Raw genomic sequence first — 18505 nt, 5'->3', positions numbered from 1 at the left:
AATGTTGATATATGGCAGAAACCAATACAGTATTGTAAAGCCATTATCCTCCAAATAAAAAAACCCAAATTTAAAAAAAAGATAGCAAGGGGGAAAATGGGTGGTGGGATGAATTGGGATATTGGGGTCGACACATATATACTACTGTGTATAAAACAGGTAACTAGTGAGAACCTACTGTATACCACAGGGGATGCTACTCAATGCTCTATAGTGACCTAAGTAGGAAGGAAATCCAAAAAAGAGGGAATCTATGTAAATCTACGGCTGATTCACTTTGCTGTACAGTAGAAACTAACACAACATTGTAAAGCAGCTATGCTCTAATAAGGGCTTCCCGGGTGGCTCAGTGGTAAAGAATCCACCTGCAGGAGACACAGGAAATGCGGGTTCGACACCTGGGTGGGGAAGATCCACTGGAGGAGGGCATGGCAACCCACTCCAGTGTTCTTGCCTGGAGAATCCCATGGACAGAGGAGCCTAGTGGGCTACAATCCATGAGTCGCAACGAGTAGGACACATCTGAGCACAAGCACAATATACTCCAATAAAAACTTTAAAAACAGAAAATGAATAACAAGGACTCCCTACCGAGGACTGAACTGAGCTGGTACCTGGAAGAGACCACAAGGCAAAGTCTGATCAAGGAACCTGGGCAATGAGAACTCTGCCCTCAGCTTCCTGAGATACATTTTTATCAGGAAAGATTTTTGTTTCTAGATTATATATCTCCTTTGGATCCCCTAGTTCCGTATCTGTCCTATTCCACCATTTCTTACACTTTCTACATTGGAGGTTATTTATACATGTGTCTTAAGTTTCCTACTAAACTGTATGCTTCCAGAGGGCAACTATGTGGCATTCATTCTTGAAATCCCAACAGCATCTAGTATAATCTCTGAAGCCAAACTTTTGGTTATTAAATATTTACTAGAGAGATCCAGATATTAAACATGAGAGAAACAGACCTACTTACTCATTTCCTGGAATTCTTCAAGGAAAGCACCATGCTCATGTCAGCTTAGATGTTATTAATAGCAGTTGAGTAACCAGAGGAAGTAATAATATTGCTGTGGGAAAATTAGGCCACATCTGAAACATCTTGTGTGACTCCAGACCTGATTTAAGTAGCCTCTATCCTAGGTATTGAGAATAATCAAGAGCAGGAGAAGAATATCTGGAAACGGTCAGATAAAAACAGTTGAATGAATTGACTGTTTTAACTTGGAGACAACAAGACTAAAGAGACAGACATAATAAATGCTTGCAAATATTTGAAAGGCTTTCTTGCAGACGAAGAAGTCAATTTAGTTTTGCTCCAGAGGAGGACCTGGGACCAAAGGGTTTGAGAGCAAAGAGACAAGATTCAATTTAACAGAGAACTGCTCAGCTTTTAAATTTGAGCTCGCTTGCAATGGAATAGACTGCTTGATAAGATTAGCTCCCTGTCCATGAAGAGGCAGTCAGGAAATCAGTAGAAAGGAAGATACAGATGCCATCCTGCAGATTCTTGTTTTGACCATCATAGTTTTTATTTCCAAGCCTTTAATAATTTCCATTTTAAAAAAGTGCTGTTGGTTTCAGGGATGTTATATCCCGTTCTCTCTCACAAGATTACCCTCAGAAGAAGGTCCCTGTCCTCAGAAGAGGACACTCTTCTAGTGGTACTTTCACTTTTTGAGTTTGGTACGATGATTCAGGATACTGCAGGATTGCTTTGTTTTCAAATGATTGACCTTTCTTAGCTGGAAGCTCATCCTTGTAGCTGGAATCTCCTTGGATCCTGTCTACGAATGGTTTCTTTTATAATTTTTTACTTTTTGGCTGCACCATTGGGCATGTGGGATCTTAAGTTTCCCAACCAGGGATTGAACCCTCTTCCCCTGCAGTGGAAGTGCAAAGTCTTGACCACTGGGCCACCAGGGGAGTCCCCCATGAATACTTCCTTGCTTCCAACTATTCTCTAGCAGAAATGGGACACACTGTGCCAGTAGTCAATGTTCTAGGCATAGAGATTCCCCATTCTGGATGTTTCCAAAGCATTCTTCCAAAGCTCTCATTCATTGTTCCTGCCTACAGGCAGGGAGGGGATCAAGGCTGATCCCCTCTGACCACTCCTACTCTATTTTGGTAACCAGTTACCTCTCCATCAGCCTCTGGGCTCCCCTCTTGCTTCTCATAACTGCCACCTCCAAGCTTGGTGTTGGAGGCTTGGAGCATTCCCCAATGACTTCTTCCTTCTACAATAGACTTTTGCTTTTTTAAAAACATCTTCCTGTATCATTCCAATCCTGCCTGCCTTCTCTTGTTTAGGAATTCCTTATTTCTAGTCCACCAAGAATATCTCGTCTTATTTTTCCGTTATATTGTGGGTTTGTTATTTTAAACATGTCATCTCCTTTCTGTCATTTTTAGAAATCTGTGCTCAGCTTACCATCTTAATTTACTCTCCTGTCCCTTCCAATTCTAAATGTTGTAATTTTATAAATGCAAAAGGGAAAGTAAACAAAAAACACAATCTATATAAAAAGAACTCATTTAAAAACTGTTTTTTCCTAACTATACCAATAATAGCACATAGATGAAATTCCAGATCATTCACAATACCAGTATCAACACCATAATACCCATCCATCACTGTGAACATTCTGGAATATATGTAAAATATACATATATACACACACACATCAGATCAGATCAGATCAGATCAGTCGCTCAGTCATGTCCGACTCTTTGCGACCCCATGAATCGCAGCACGCCAGGCCTCCCTGTCCATCACCAACTCCCAGAGTTCACTCAGACTCACGTCCATCGAGTCAGTGATGCCATCCAGCCATCTCATCCTCTGTCATCCCCTTCTCCTCCTGCCCCCAATCCCTCCCAGCATCAGAGTCTTTTCCAATGAGTCAACTCTTCGCATGAGGTGGCCAAAGTACTGGAGTTTCAGCTTTAGCATCATTCCTTCCAAAGAAATCCCAGGGCTGATCTCCTTCAGAATGGACTGGTTGGATCTCCTTGCAGTCCAAGGGACTCTCAAGAGTCTTCTCCAAAACCACAGTTCAAAAGCATCAATTCTTCGGCAATCAGCCTTCTTCACAGTCCAACTCTCACATCCATACATGACCACAGGAAAAACCATAGCCTTGACTAGACAGACCTTTGTTGGCAAAGTAATGTCTCTGCTTTTCAATATGCTATCTAGGTTGGTCATAACCTTCCTTTCAAGGAGTAAGCATCTTTTAATTTCATGGCTGCAGTCACCATCTGTAGTGGTTTTGGAGCCCAAAAAAATAAAGTCTGACACTGTTTCCACTGTTTCCCCATCTATTTCCCATGAAGTGGTGGGACCGGATGCCATGATCTTTGTTTTCTGAATGTTGAGCTTTAAGCCAACTTTTTCACTCTCCACTTTAACTTTCATCAAGAGGCTTTTGAGTTCCTCTTCACTTTCTGCCATAAGGGTGGTGTCATCTGCATATCTGAGGTTATTGATATGTATCCCGGCAATCTTGATTCGAGCTTGTGTTTCTTCCAGTCCAACGTTTCTCATGATGTACTCTGCATAGAAGTTAAATAAACAGGGTGACAATATACAGCCTTGACGAACTCCTTTTCCTATTTGGAACCAGTCTGTTGTTCCATGTCCAGTTCTAACTGTTGCTTCCTGACCTGCATACAAATTTCTCAAGAGGCAGATCAAGTGTTCTGGTATTCCCATCTCTTTCAGAATTTTCCAGTTTATTGTGATCCACACAGTCAAAGGCTTTGGCATAGTCAATAAAGCAGAAATAGCTTATTATAAATATATATGCATATGTATACATATACAAGATGCTACCTTTATACATAGATATATTTAAATGGAATAAGAATAAACCCTCCAAATTACTTTAACTATCTCTTGAAATCCCTCATAGACTGTTATTATTTCAGTAATTAAGCCAAGTATAAACTGCAGGTTACCTTTTCTTGTCTTCGAACTCTTTTTGATTTTTCTAATTTTTGTGCATTTTGTCTTGTAAGTGTTAGTCTTTTGCTTCATTCATTTTACTCTGTGTAGCAACCCCTGCAGAGATTAAGAACACAAAAACATGGCACTTGCCACTCTAGATGTCTGGGATGACACATCCGCACTGCCTTTTAAGGAATTATCCTTAATTTCAACTTTTAGTAAAAGAACTTATGAGGACAATCTCTTATACTGAGTGAAATAAGGCAGAAAAGGAGAAATATTGTATGATATCCCTTATACATGGAATCTAAAAAGAAGTGATACAAATGAACTTACTTACAAAGCAGAAACAGACTCACAGACTTAGAAAAGGAACTTGTGGTTGCCAGGGGGAAGGACAGGGGGAAGGGATAGTTAGGGAGTTTGGGATGGACATGTACACACTGCTATATTTAAAATGGATAACCAGCAAGGACCGACTGTCTAGCACAGGGAACCCTGTCTAGTGTTATGTGCAGCCTGGATGGGAGGGGAGCTAGAGAGAGAATGGACACAGGTATAGTTGTGGCTGAGTCCCTTCGCTGTTCACCTGAAACCATCACAACATTGCTAATCAGCTACGTCCCAATACGACGTAAAAACTAAACAAAATTTTTAATAATAAAATTACTAAAACAAAAAAACTTATGAACCCAGTTTTAGAAATCTAACGGCAGTTCCCATTCTTCCTAATTTATAATGCAACTTATATCTGAGTTATATCTTCCTATTTATGTTTTTAAGTAAATCAATATTTGGAGTTTGTTATTATGATTATGTAAATGTGGTTCTTTTTTGGCTGAGCTAAGTAGAATCGCATCATTATATTCCCCTTCTTATTCAAATGTTTAAAATGTTCCTGGAGTTATTGACTATTTTCTTAATTCTTACGATCGTGAACTCTAACTACTCCATTAGGTCTGTAATATGCCTCTAGATTATATTTTCCAAACAATCCAGTACTGTCGTTGTGGTTTAAGTTCAGATCTTTTCCCTGGAGCCTTCCCACCTTCCTATTCCTACCCAGGTCACTTCTTTCTAGGTCTGTCCAGCTGTCATCCTCTGTTGGATCCTCTGGTTCCTATAATTTCTGTTTCTTGGTTTTCTCCCTTGTTTTTCTGAAAAACAGAATTTAACATTTTTTTGAGAAAGAACATACAAAAGGCAAAACACTTGAGGATTTCAAGATCTAAAAAGACCCTGATCATTTGGATAGGGCATAGTACTTCTTGACAAGAAAAAAAAAAAAAATCCCTATTTTTTTAAGGTAATGACCCCTTGTTTCTACTATCCTTATGAAGAAATTCAATGTAATTTTGATTCCTGATACTTGTTATGTGAATGCTTTTATTTTTCCTCTCTAGACATTTTAAGGAATTTCTCTTGGTTTTTGATGTTCAGAAAATTCTCAGGGATGATTCTGGTCTGGGTCCTTTGTGGGAGGTGCTGTGCTGTGTGCTTAGTAACTCAGTCATGTCTGACTCTTTGCGACCCCATGGATTGTAACCCATCAGGCTCCTCTGTCCATGGAATTTTTCAGGAAAGAATATTGGAGTGGCTTGCCATTTTCTTTTCCAGGAGATCTTCCCAACCTAGGGGTTGAACCTGTGTCTCCTGTGTTGGCAAGCGAATTCTTTTACCACTGAGTCACCTGCGAAGCCCTAGGCCTTTTAAATCAAGAGACTCAGATTGAAGATAATTTCTTGTTTCGTGTGTGTGTGTGTGTGTGTGTGTGTGTGTGTATGGGGGGTAGATAGTCTGTCTGGTTACAGAGAAAAGCAGAGCGGCCGCACTGTGTACGCAGTCTTTCATCCATGTTTTCAGTTCCTTGCCTCACCAACCTTCCACAATACTCGATAACCTCAAGACCAGGCTTTCTAGGGCTCCTGGGGGCAAACCGATGCTCTGTTCTTTGTCGTTTACTCTTGCAGGTAGGTGTTTAGGTGGCTGGGTCTCCATTCTGCATCACATTTTACCCATTTTTTTTTTTAAATCTAAAGAGATGTTACATGATCCATTTGGTCTTTTGCACCATTGACATATTTATTCCTGACATTCTAGAACTGACATTTTATTAGGTGTATAGGCTTGTGTTAAACTCACTATATTTCACCAGAAGTCTAAAGAGCTTTTAGAGTGGGTCTTTGAAACAAAAATGGCGATAGTTTGCTATGGAAGGAGTTATTGAGAAAACATTTCCGAACAAAGCAAAGAATTAGGAATATCCTGTCTCTTTTCTTTAGTAAACATAACTCCTTGCCTGCCAGCAGCAAGTGATATAAATGATAGCAATCAAGTCCAGCCTTTCCCTCTTGCCTGAAGTCTTACCCACTGCTATCTTCACCAGTGCCTACTTGCTTGCTAACAATGAAATCATCTACTATTTTACATACTTTGATCAATGAGTACGGAGCCAGGAGTCACACTGAGTGTCAGTCTGCAAATCTGACCTAAACAGATTATTAGGATAGTTAACTGTAGAGACCAGATGTTACTTCATCTTAAGGGCACTAGATTCTGAATTCTTTTCTTTTCTTTCTTTCTTTACAATTTAAACAAAAGCAAGAAAGATGGCTTCCCAGGTGGCTCAGTGGTAAAGAATCTGCCTCCCAATGCAAGAGATGCAGTAGAGGCAGGTTTGATCCCTGAGTCGGGAAGATCCTCTGGAGAAAGAAATGGCAAGCTGCTCCAGTATTCTTGCCTGGGAAATCCCATGGACAGAGAAGACAGATGGGCTACAGTCCATGGGATCACAAAGAGTCGGACACGAGTGAGCACAAGAAGATGCTGATATCATGACGCTAAGACAGCTGTGCTGTATTACTGATGCGGCATTAGGGAAACCCTTATAATTCAGAGAAAAATCAACCCTCCATATCCCCAGGTTCTGCATCCGTGGATTCAACCAACCGTGGATGAAAAATGCTTTGAAAAAATTTCCAATAGCAAATATTTGCCACACACTGGCAACTATTTACATAGCATTTGCATTGTATTTACAACTATTTACATTGTATTATATATTGCAAGAAACCTAGAGATGATACCTAAGATGTATGGGATGATGAGTGCAGGTTATATGCAAACACTAAGCCATTGTATATGAGGGACTTGAGCATCTCCAAATTTTGGTACCTGCAGGGGCAGGGGTTGGGGGATATGTTGTCCTGGAACCAATTCCCGTGGATACTGAAGGACAACTGTAGTATATCTCTTGTAGACTTGTTAGGTACCTACACTGGGGCCAAACCTCAGCGGTTTGAATCCTGGTTCTACTCCTGTGACTTTGGGCAAGATACTCATGTCTCAGTTTCCTCATCTATGAAATGCTGAAATGGGGATACATTGAAATGAGGGTACAATAGTAACCAGATCATAGGGTCATTGTGGGAATAAAATTAAAATAATATCTCATGCGTTGTAAGTACTTTATAATTGTTGGTTATGATGATGGCTGTTACTTCACATGGCAGGATGTTGGGACTGTTACTTTGGTTTTAAAGAGATTCAGTAGTGTGTGTGCCCAGGCACTAAATTGTGTCTGACTCTTTCCAACCCCATGGACTGTAGCCCTCCAGGCTCCTCTGCCCATGGGATTTCCCAGGCAGGAATACTGGAGTGGGTTGCCATTTCCTCCTTCAGGGGATCTTCCCCACTCAGAGATCAAACCCACGTCTCTTGTGTCACCTGCATTGGCAGGTGGGTTCTTTATCACTGAGCCACCAAGTAATTACTATATAATTTGCAGCTATGATTATGGCTTGTTGTTATTACAAATAGAAAGACGTTGGGATTGTTACTTTGGTTTTAAAGAGACTCAGTAGAGGAAAAACAAAACTGAACAGTCTGGAGTTACAGCTGTTGGTCAAACACAAGATGTGGAACTGATTCCTTAGCAACCAAGCTTCAAATGACAAATGAGAGACTCATATTTGAAGACCCCACCTTGTTCCTTTTCTATGTAAATTGTTGTCAATATTTCCAAGGTGAAAGTTCGAGTTGGCCTGATGAAGCTAGTATTCCACACGTGAATAGAAAGGGTCCAGGGGACTCCTTGGGTGCCCACGTGACATCCTTAGGTTTCCTTTTTCCTTCTCTTCAGGAAATCCCCTTCCTTATCTGATTCTATAAATAGATGCAACATGTTCATGACCAGCTCCAGGTCTGGACGAGGAGTTTTCATGAGAAATGAGTTTTCACTGTGGCTTCTCTGCAGCCCTGAGCCCTTGCTCAAGGCTGGGGCTGGCGGGCAGGATGACCTGCACGTGGCAGCCAGAGACCAGCGTACGGAACAGGGGACCTCCCCTTGACTCCTCTCCCTATGGAGGACTGCAATGGGTTGGAGAGCACCCAGGAGCAAGAGTCTGTCAGATCCAAGTTCCAACTTTACCCCGACTCAATTTCTCACAGCTTTATAAACTTTGGTTTCTTCATCTGTAAAGTAAACACTTCTCAGTGTTGTAACGCAGAGCAGATGAGTACATTAGGACATACAAAATTGTTTTGCCGATCACAGAAGTCCTATACTCCCATTCTTCCCTCCTTCTTCAGCTACCCATGATTATTAGTCCAAAACCCCCTCTCCCAGATTCCCCTCGCCAGGCAGGCTCTGAGTGACACCAGGATGTGCGAGGCCCTGGCGATGATCCTGTAGGACCAGGGTCCCCCACCTCCGGGATCTGATGCCTGCTGATCTGAGGTGGAGCTGATGTAATAATAACAGAAATAAAGTGCACAGTAAGTGTAATGCTGTGGATGAGATGGTTGGATGGCATCACTGACTCAAGGGACATGAGTCTGAAGCAAGCTCCGGGAGTTGGTTGATGGACAGGGAAGGCTGGCGTCCTGCAGTCCATGGGGTTGCAAAGAGTCGGACACAACTGAGCAACTGAACTGAACTGAACTGAATGAAATGTGATGCACTTGAATCATCCTGAAACCATCCCACTGCCCTGGTCCATGGAAAACTTATCTTCTGCACAACTGGTCCCTGGTGCCAAAAAGGTTGGGGACCGCTGGCATAGAGTCAAAGAATCGCCTTGTCCAGGCTCAGTGGGGTTGAGGGTGTCACCTGTCCATGGGGGGCAGAGTCTGGGGGCTTCTGGGAACGTGAACACACCCATGCTGACTTGTTTTCAGGAACCCGAATGCTTTCCCAGCCCAGAACCATTACAGTGCAAGGTTTTCTCAGCTTCTTGGGAAAAAACCAAAGGGAGCTCAAGAGTGGATACAGCAAGTTCTCTTCAGAACACATTCTTGGCCAGGCTCAGCTGCTTACTGATTCTGAATCTCTGGTGATTTGCTAGAAGTACGGCTTCAATCTTACAGCATGAAATCTTTCCTAGAGCACAAAGATTCTCTTCCTGCCCGCCCCCTGTATTTTGTGCAGAGAGGATGGAGACTTTGGCATTAGTAAGATACTTGGCACACCTCTATGACTTCTCATTCAGAGAACTTCAGACACTCCGAAAATAAAACTAAGCTCAGCTTAGTGCCCTTCCATTACGGTCATGGTTATTTTCCAGGCAGGATCTCTCTGCTTCTAGTTGATTATCAACAAATGCCCCTCTCTTTCTCCTTTTGTGTAAGATTTGGGAGGGATGCCTTAACAGGCTAACTTCTGTTTTTCTTTACTATTTTGTATTGATTTGACCTACACTAACACCATTTTCCCTTAATTAGATCGGGTCATCGCCCATAATGGAAAAGTCCCAGTTTGTGTAAAGGCAAACCCTCATAGCTTGGAGGGCACTTTGGGTTGTACTCAGATGCCATCTTTATACCCTCCATCTCAGTATCTTCTATTTCCAAGCTGCTTCTCATCACGTAATGATGGACAGGTCTAGTGGAAGTTTTGGAGAAATTCTGTCAGACCTCAAGTCTGCCCAGGCCACAAGTATCTATAAGGCCAAAAGAGGGCTGTGTTGAGTGAAAAGCAGTACTTTTGTCTGGGACTCTTGGAAGTTCATACCAATGTTTTTGAGGGGGACCTGGATGGTATTTCACATGGGTTTGCAAACAAGTCTTTCCTGTGTTGGCCATCTGTGACATCGCCCATGAAGTTGCAGCAAAGCCCCTCAACCTCAGTTGAGCAGAAGACCTGATACTTGGTTGAGGGCGCTCCCATTAGCTGCCACTGACACAAGGCAGCCGCTGAAGGCATTGCTGCTCTGGGGAAGCAGCGCCTGATGTTGGGGTGAGTCTGCCCAGTCAGGGCCGTCACTGTGGGCCTGCCAATGGGGCTGCTGCCCACAGGCGATGTTGCCCTAGAGCTGCTTCCAGGGTGGGTTCTCCCACACCCATGGGGCAGCCACCACCAAAACCGGGCTACAGAGGCTGGTATGCAGGCTGTTCCCAGGGCGCACTGAATCCATGATGCCCTGGACCGGCCTCACTAAAGCAGGTACAGACCTTTCTCCCATTTTCTGGCCACACGCTCACACTTCAGGCCAAACTAGTGCTGCTTTACGGGCCTTAAGTCTGTTTTTTTACATTTTTGCCTGCGCTAGGTCTTTGTTGCTATGAGCAGGCTTTCCTTAGCTGCAGCAAGCGGGGGACTAATCTCCAGTTGCGGCGCGTGGCCTTCTCATTGGGGTGGCTTCTCTTGTTGCAGAGCACCAGCTCTAGAGCACAGTCTTCTGCAGTTGTGGTGCAGGGGCTAAGCCACCCCATGGAATGTGGGATCTTCCCAGACCAGGGATTGAACCTGTGTCTCCTGCTTTGGCAGGTGGATTCTCAACAACTGGACCACCAGGGAAGTCCATGTTCCTGAAGTCTCACAGAGAGTTTTGCGAGGTAACAGGCTGCAGTCCGTGGGGTCGCTAAGAGTCAGACACGACTGAGCAACTTCACTTTCACTTTTCACTTTCATGCATTGGAGAAGGAAATGGCAACCCACTCCAGTGTTCTTGCCTGGAGAATCCCAGGGATGGGGGAGCCTGGTGGGCTGCCGTCTATGGGGTACAGAGTTGGACACGACTGAAGCGACTTAGCAGCAGCAGCAGCTGCTGCACTTCCAAATTTTACTTGCCTCCTCCCCTCACCTGCTGAGAAGCCGCCGTTTGCTCACAGGGGATGGACTGGCGGGAACTCCTGGGTCCTGGGCACCATGCTGTTTGCTCCTCTCACACTGAGCATGATGCTGAAGCAACCTGGTGAGCACTTTCCTAGGGGTGCTTCACTCCCTTGGACCATAAATCTATCTCCAATCCTCCTCCCAAATTCCAACCAGAAGCACAGTTTGTAAACCTACTTTGTTGCAGAGAAGCCTAACAGTGTGACTAATCAAAGACTTTCAAGGATAAAAGTACATTTCATTAGGACAAAATTATATGGCAGATGGAAAAAATTAAAATAAAGGACATACAATCTCCAGATATTACATAAGAATTTTCATGTATTTTTTTTGTAACAGATGAAAATGAGTATCAAGTTGTCTACATGTTTAGATTCCATCAGACACATTTCAAAGTGATGTGTACTCTTCCTTTAAAACATTAACATTTGCAATCTGCTGGAAATTACACCCTTGGCAACCATGGATACTTACATGGAAAAATTGTGGAAGTTATCTTTAAAACAGGTGAGGGAGTGCAGAGCTTTTCAAAATTCTTTGGAAAGGTGAGCTGTGAGCAAAAATGTTTGAAGACCTCCACTTTAGAGTGTGGTTCTTTTTTTTTTTTGGCCGCACCGCACGTGGGATCTTAATTCCTCGACCAGGAATTGTGTTCCTCTGCATTGGAAGCCGGGAGTTTTAACCGCCGGACCACCAAGGAAGTCCCAAGTGTTTTGCAAAGATGCTCTCAACAAGTGACTCATTCCTATGAATTTTGTTTCACAGATTTCTTTTCATTGAAGGTTTTTATATTGTGTTTGTTCAAATCTGTTTTTCACTGGAAACCCTGAAGAACAATAATTGCATGGAAGAGTTAATGTTAGTTTGGTGCATCCTCCATCCTGAAGGGGCTGATCCATCTACTGCTATTAGACACTGGTCTTAAGCAAGTAGACCTCAGGTTGCCAATCACTAGATGAGAGAACACACCTTGCTGGGACCACGCTAACACGTTTGATTTAAGGCCTCATCTGTTTCCATTCTCTGCTGCCTTCTCCTCCTTCTGCTTTTTAATGTTTAAAAAAAAGTTGGCCAAACTCAAGATTGGCAAGAAGGATGAGTGGGAAGGGAACATAATTAGTGAGTAATCCTTAGTCTTCTCTGTGAAGTTATTTTTGTTGTCCTTCCAACCTCCAAATAACAGCTGGGAGGGAAGAGTGGGGAAGAAATGGGTAAGCTGATTATCAAGAGAATCTTTTGCTTGATTGGAAAAAGAATAAGTGTCCCAGGAGAAAGTGACAGACTCCTATAAATGCTTCCCAGGGTAGCATTTTCCTTCAATATCTTAACACTCTGTTCTATTGGTGAACAAGAGAAGCAGCATTCTGTGGCTGGAAGTGGGCAAGTTCACTTCCTTCTTTGTTCTGGGAATGAACCACAGGGTGACATCGAACAGTGAAAACTGGAAATGTAGCCAGTGCGGCACTGAACTGACATCTACATATCTGTATTTATTCAACTCACGTTTTAAATTACATCCCACTTGGAAATTTGTTGGCAAAGACTGAGAAACTGCGTTTGTTAGTGATTGATACTGATAAGTCTATACACACAGTTTTACATACATATCCACACACATATGCTTTATGGGAATGTTTACCTTTTGGCTCCTTGTGCTAGATGTTCTGACGATCAGCACTGCAGTCCCAAGAACAGCCCAGATGGTTGGTTCATGTTATACAAGCAAGTCTTCAAGCACCAGTGTTTATCAACCAACAACGCAGGCGTTGTGACTAAGACGGAATGATCAAGTCTCCAGGGCTGCCCTTGTTGACCCCGGGCTCAATGTGAGGGCCCACAAGCTGTCACGTCTACACAGAGTGGGTGGCTGCAGCTGCTAAGCCTGGATGTCTGTCTGGGAGCTCACTGCCCCAGTCTTCCTGGCTGCCCATGTTCAACCTGGGAGCCGGTATTTCTTGTTCCAATGACCCACACGGTGTCCTCTGATAGGTGGGCCCAAGGGAACCTGAAAGAACCAGAGTTTTGTCGAGCCACACACCAGGCTAAACTCACAGCCATCATGGTGCGAATGACCAGGCTGGATGCCCCTCCACTGCTGACCCAGAGCTTTGTAGTGATTAGACCCTCAGCTTGAGGGAAAGGCACCTCCAGTCACTGGGTATCATTGTCCCTACTCCGGGTTGGCAAGTTGTGAATGGAGATTCCACATGGAGACTGGAAGTTGCTACCTAAAAGCCCCACCTCTGAAGAGCCCAGAAGGGTGTACATCCAAGCAGGCTTCAATCTGCTTCCTGTTTTTGGCCAAGTGGGAGGAGGAACGTGGGAGAGCCCAGATCGTTCCCAGAGCTGAGGAGGGCCCTGACTCGGTGTGGCTCCTTTCTGAGTGAATTCTGCTGGCTCGGGCACAGACGCTCACAGCTGTATGAAGGGCGCCGCAGGGGGCATAATGGCCGCTGTGTGCGCCAGAGTACAAACCGTCCCACACAGGCCTGGGCCGGAGAAACAATGGGGCAACAAACAGCCTTCAGAACAATGCACTCATTTCCTGTCCTCACACTGGGCTGAATGAGGCTTGGTAGGCTGGTTCCACCTCACCAAGAGCCATCATTTGAGCAGCCCGTTGTTCATCAGGCACGACAGACACACAGACAAAGAAGAGAAATGACAAGCATTTGGGATGTTTCTTTTCTCCCCCCTGCAAAGCAAGATCTAAACTTTTTTTTTTTTTTTTTAGGCCCAGATAAAACAGTGTGATAAAAACATTGGAGAGATGTTAGAAGCTATTTCAGTGTTAAGTCTTTCTGACATGAAATGCTTGTGATTCACTATCTCTGATAAAAATGTGGGTGTGAAGCTCTCTGGGTTTTTCTGCTTGTCAGTGCTGTATTCAGATGCTTATATCTTTCCTTTTCTCCTTTGCTTTTCGCTTCACTTGTTTTCACAACTATTTGTAAGGCCTTCTCAGACAGCCATTTTGCTTTTTTGTATTTCTTTTTCTTGGGGATGGTCTTGATTCCTGTCTCCTGTACAATGTCACAAACCTCTGTCCATAGTTCATCAGGCACTCTATCAGATCTAGTCCCTTAAATCTATTTCTCACTTCCACTGTATAGTCATAAGGGATTTTATTTAGGTCATACCTGAATGGTCTAGTGGTTTTCTCCACTTTCTTCAATTTCAGTCTGAATTTGGCAATAAGGAGTTCATGATCTGAGCCACAGTCAGCTCCCGGTCTTGTTTTTGCTGACTGTATAGAGCTTCTCCATCTTTGGCTGCAAAGAATATAATCAATCTGATTTCAGTGTTGACCATCTGGTGATGTCCATGTGTAGAGTCTTCTCTTGTGTTGTTGGGAGACAGTGTTTGCTATGACCAGTGAGTTCTCTTGGCAAAACTCTATTCGCCTTTGCCCTGCTTCATTCTGTACTCCAAGGCCAAATTTGCCTGTTACTCCAGGTGTTTTTTGACTTGTTACTTTTGCATTCCAGTCCCCTATAATGAAAAGGACATCTTTTTTGGGTGTTAGTTCTAGGACAACAGACTGGTTCCAAACAGGAAAAGGAGTACGTCAAGGCTGTATATTGTCACCCTGCTTATTTAACTTATATGCAGAGTACATCATGAGAAATGCTGGGCTGGAAGAAGCACAAACTGGAATCAAGATTGCCAGGAGAAATAAAAATAACCTCAGATATGCAGATGACATCACCCTTATGGCAGAAAGTGAAGAACTAAAGAACCTCTTGATGAAAGTAAAAGAGGAGAGTGAAAAAGCTGGCTTAAAGCTCAACATTAAGAAAACTAAGATCATGGCATCCGGTCCCATCACTTCATGGCAAATAGATGGGGAAACAGTGGAAACAGTGGCTGACTTTATTTTTCTGGGCTCGAAAATCACTGTAGATGGTGATTGCAGCCATGAAATTAAAAGACGCTTACTCCTTGGAAGGAAAGTTATGACCAACCTAGGTAGCATATTAAAAAGCAGAGACATTACTTTGTCAACAAAGTCCGTCTAGTCAAGGCCATGGTTTTTCCTGTGGTCATGTATGGATGTGAGAGTTGGACTGTGAAGATAGCTGAGTGCTGAAGAATTGATGCTTTTGAACTGTGGTGTTGGATAAGACTCTTGAGAGTCTCTTGGACTGCAAGGACATCCAACCAGTCCATCCTAAAGGAGATCAGTCCTGGGTGTTTATTGGAAGGACTGATGTTGAAGCTGAAACTCCAATACTTTGGCCACCTCATGCAAAGATCTGACTCATTTGAAAAGACCCTGATGCTGGGAAAGATTGAGGGCAGGAGGAGAAGGGGACGACAGAGGAAAAGATGGTTGGATAGCATCATCGACTCAATGGACATGGGTTTGCATGGACTCCGGGAGTTGGTGATGGATAGGGAGGCCTGGCGTGCTGCGGTTCATGGGGTCGCAAAGAGTCGGACAAGACTGAGTGGCTGAACGGAACTGAACACTAAGTCATGTCTGAGTCTTTGCAACTTCATGGACTGTAGCTCTACAGGCTCCTCTGTCCATGGGATTTCCCAGGCAACAATACTGGAGTGGGTTGCCATTTCCTTTTCCAGGGGCTCTTCCTGACCCAGGGATAGAACCCGAGTCTTCAGCACTGGCAGATGGATTCTTTACCTCTGAGCCACCATAAAAGCCTTAACTTGAAATAGCTCCCCAATAATGACGATGATAATAACAATAACCAACAGGTACTAAAGCACTTATTAAGTAGCAGGCCTAGTTCTAACTCCCTGAACCCTCACCAGAACCTTGTGAGGTAAGTACCATTCTTGGTCTCATTTTACAGATAAGGAAACTGAGGCATGGAGAGGGTGAACAACTTTCCTTTTGGCCATGCCACATGGCTTATGGAATGTTAGTTCCTTGACCGGGGATCAAACCAGCACCGCCTGCAGGGGAAACGGGAAGTCCTAACCACTGGACCACCAGGGAAGTCCGAGGTTGACTAACTTGCCCAAGTTCATAACTTGCCTTATCAGATACATACCCAGCATCTCTGTGAAGCCACCTGTGCAGGTAATATCCTCCTCCCCATGTCTGTGATGGAATGGCATCCATAGCTCTTGCATGGGACAGGCACGTCTCAAGGGGGCATTGAGAGGGCTTCCAGGGCAGGCAGTGTTTTGAGGAGATACAAGAGAGGAAGGGGGAAGAAGCCTTGTTAATCTGAGTAGGGAAGGCATTTGGAGCGGCAACCCCAAAAGGCTGCTTATATTCATGTCTGCCAATTATTCAAACACAAGGAGACCCTCCATAGATCCGTTCAGAAGGCCATGCCCCACACGTAGAGTGCTTCTGAGTGCTGCGGCTGGCCGGGCTGACCGTGAGCATCCAATATGCCTCTAGACTGCTGATGACGGTAGGAGGGTTTCAGAAGGCTCAGATAGTGGCAGCAGGAAAGGAGAGGGCAGACTGGGGGACATCACTTAAGACAGAAATGTGCCCGTGGGACTCTGGACCTGAAAGAGCCTTTAGACATGGTCCAGCCACTGCCTCATTTTGTAAGTGAAGGGCTGGGAGGCTCAAGGGTGAAACCCCAGCAAAACCAAGGTCCGCTATCTCCACCTGCAGAAAAGAACAGACCAGGAACTTCCCTGGCGGTCCAGTGGTTAAGACTTAGCCTTCCAAATCAGGGGATCTGGGTTTGATCTCTGGTCAGGCAGTGAAGATCCCACATGATTTGTGGCCTAAAAACCAAAACATTAAAAAAAAAAAAAGAAGCAGTATTATAACAAATTCAATAAAGACTTTAAAAATAGTCCACCTCAAAAAATCTTAAAGAGAACAAAACAAGTTAGAACTATTTGTCAAATACTCACTGAAGCCCAAATGCTGTGCTAATTGATGTCCTGGCAAAAATATAACAGGAAGGAGACTGAAGACACGATTCCTCCCTTCTCAAGGCTTACAATTTCCCTGGGGATACACACGATCCATAAAATGGACCACTGGTCAAAAGAGACCACTTGACTCTTTCCTCAGCTCTTCACTTGTGAATCCAGTCACAGTAAGAACAGAGGAGACATGAGTTCAAGGGAGGATCAGGTTAGAGCAGCGGAACCTGCAAAGGGCTTCTATTAATAGAAGTGCACCTGGCTTCCTACTGAGGTAGACAAGAGGGCTGTGAATTTGTAGAGAGAAAGTAAAAAACATGCAACGTGGAAATAAATACCTCTTGTGCCAAAGGACAAAGGAGCCATCAGTGAGAGCCACCCACACAGGCAGCAAACAGGCTTGTCTGGCGGGCATAGAGAGTGCGTGTCTACAAGTGGTGGGAAATGATGTCATGAAGTGAAACTGGCATTAAAAGCGTTTGTTACACCATGAGGCAGCTGGCCCTCAGGAACCTGCCCTGCTTTCATGGCACTGAGGAACAAACCAGTCGTAGGCAATACCACGAGATGGGTCCATGCATCGTTTCCCAACACATCACTACCGTAGCAACCAGGAAGTGACCTAATGGTGTCAGGAATGGTGATGGCGCTTCTCACTGTCATCCAGGCGTGATGCTGGGCTTACACGATACATTGAGTAAGACAGACACAGCCCTGATGGGGTGTGTGCTTTTCACAGGTGTGTTGAGTCATAGGCGTTCAGCAGAAAGTCAGCACTTTTTATGTCATTCAAAAGTAAGGAGGTCTAGCAATACTCAGCTGCAGTAAATAATCAATGTATCTCATGGATGTTTAAATGCTCTGGGTTTATCCTGCCCTGTCACCGACTCCAGTGGAGAGACAGGCCTCCACGCGTCACTCTTCCTGCTCTGTCAGTGGGGAGTGGGGTAGTGTGTGGTGGCCGTCTTGTGTGATACCCCTATTTCTAGATGTGCGGCCTCCTTGTAGAGGTTGTGGAAGAAAAACTTCGCCTGCCATACAGCACTGGCATACAGGAGGTGTATCAGGTGGCTGCTGTAACAAACTGTTACACGTTCAGTGACTTAAAACAATACGAATGTGTTATTTTGCAGTTCTGGAAGCCAGAAGTTCAAGACAACTCTGACCAGACTAAGAGGCTTCTTTTAAAAAAAAAAACACATGTACTCATTTGGCAGATTCGGGCCTTAGCTGTGGCACTTGGGATCTTCATTGTGTCCTGTGGGCCCTTACATCGTGGTACACAGACTCTCTCATTGCAGCACGCACGAGCCCAGTTGCTTGTCGCACGTGGGACCCTAGTTCCCTGACCAAGGATCGAGCCCAAGTCCCTTGCATTGCAAGGTGGATTCTTAGCCACTGGACCACCAGGGAAATCCCCAAGGTGTTTCTTTTAGAAGCTCTAGGGGACAATCCATTTCCTCGCTGGTTCCAGTTTCTAGAGACATCCTCCATTTCTCGGCTGATGGCCTCTTCCTCCACCTTCAGAGCCCACAGTGGAGCATCTCCAAATTTCTCTGCCTCTGACCTCTTCT

The 18505-nt window shown here is 44.2% G+C and overlaps 1 protein-coding gene across 1 annotated transcript in view; it reads right to left on the bottom strand.

The window, feature by feature from the left end:
- Window positions 1-11540: 11540 nt before the first annotated feature.
- Window positions 11541-18505, bottom strand: part of PRTFDC1 (phosphoribosyl transferase domain containing 1) — a 104209-nt gene continuing 97244 nt past the window's right edge. Inside the window, 2 exon segments of the mRNA XM_070382041.1 lie at window positions 11541-14558; window positions 16085-16200. The gene's annotated coding sequence lies outside the window, so the exon portion shown is untranslated.

The sequence above is a fragment of the Bos mutus genome, chromosome 13 (genome assembly GCF_027580195.1).
Source record: "Bos mutus isolate GX-2022 chromosome 13, NWIPB_WYAK_1.1, whole genome shotgun sequence".
NCBI classification, from domain to species: domain Eukaryota; kingdom Metazoa; phylum Chordata; class Mammalia; order Artiodactyla; family Bovidae; genus Bos; species Bos mutus.
Note: the sequence above shows the minus strand (reverse complement) of the source record. Positions and strands in the feature narration are given on the sequence as shown.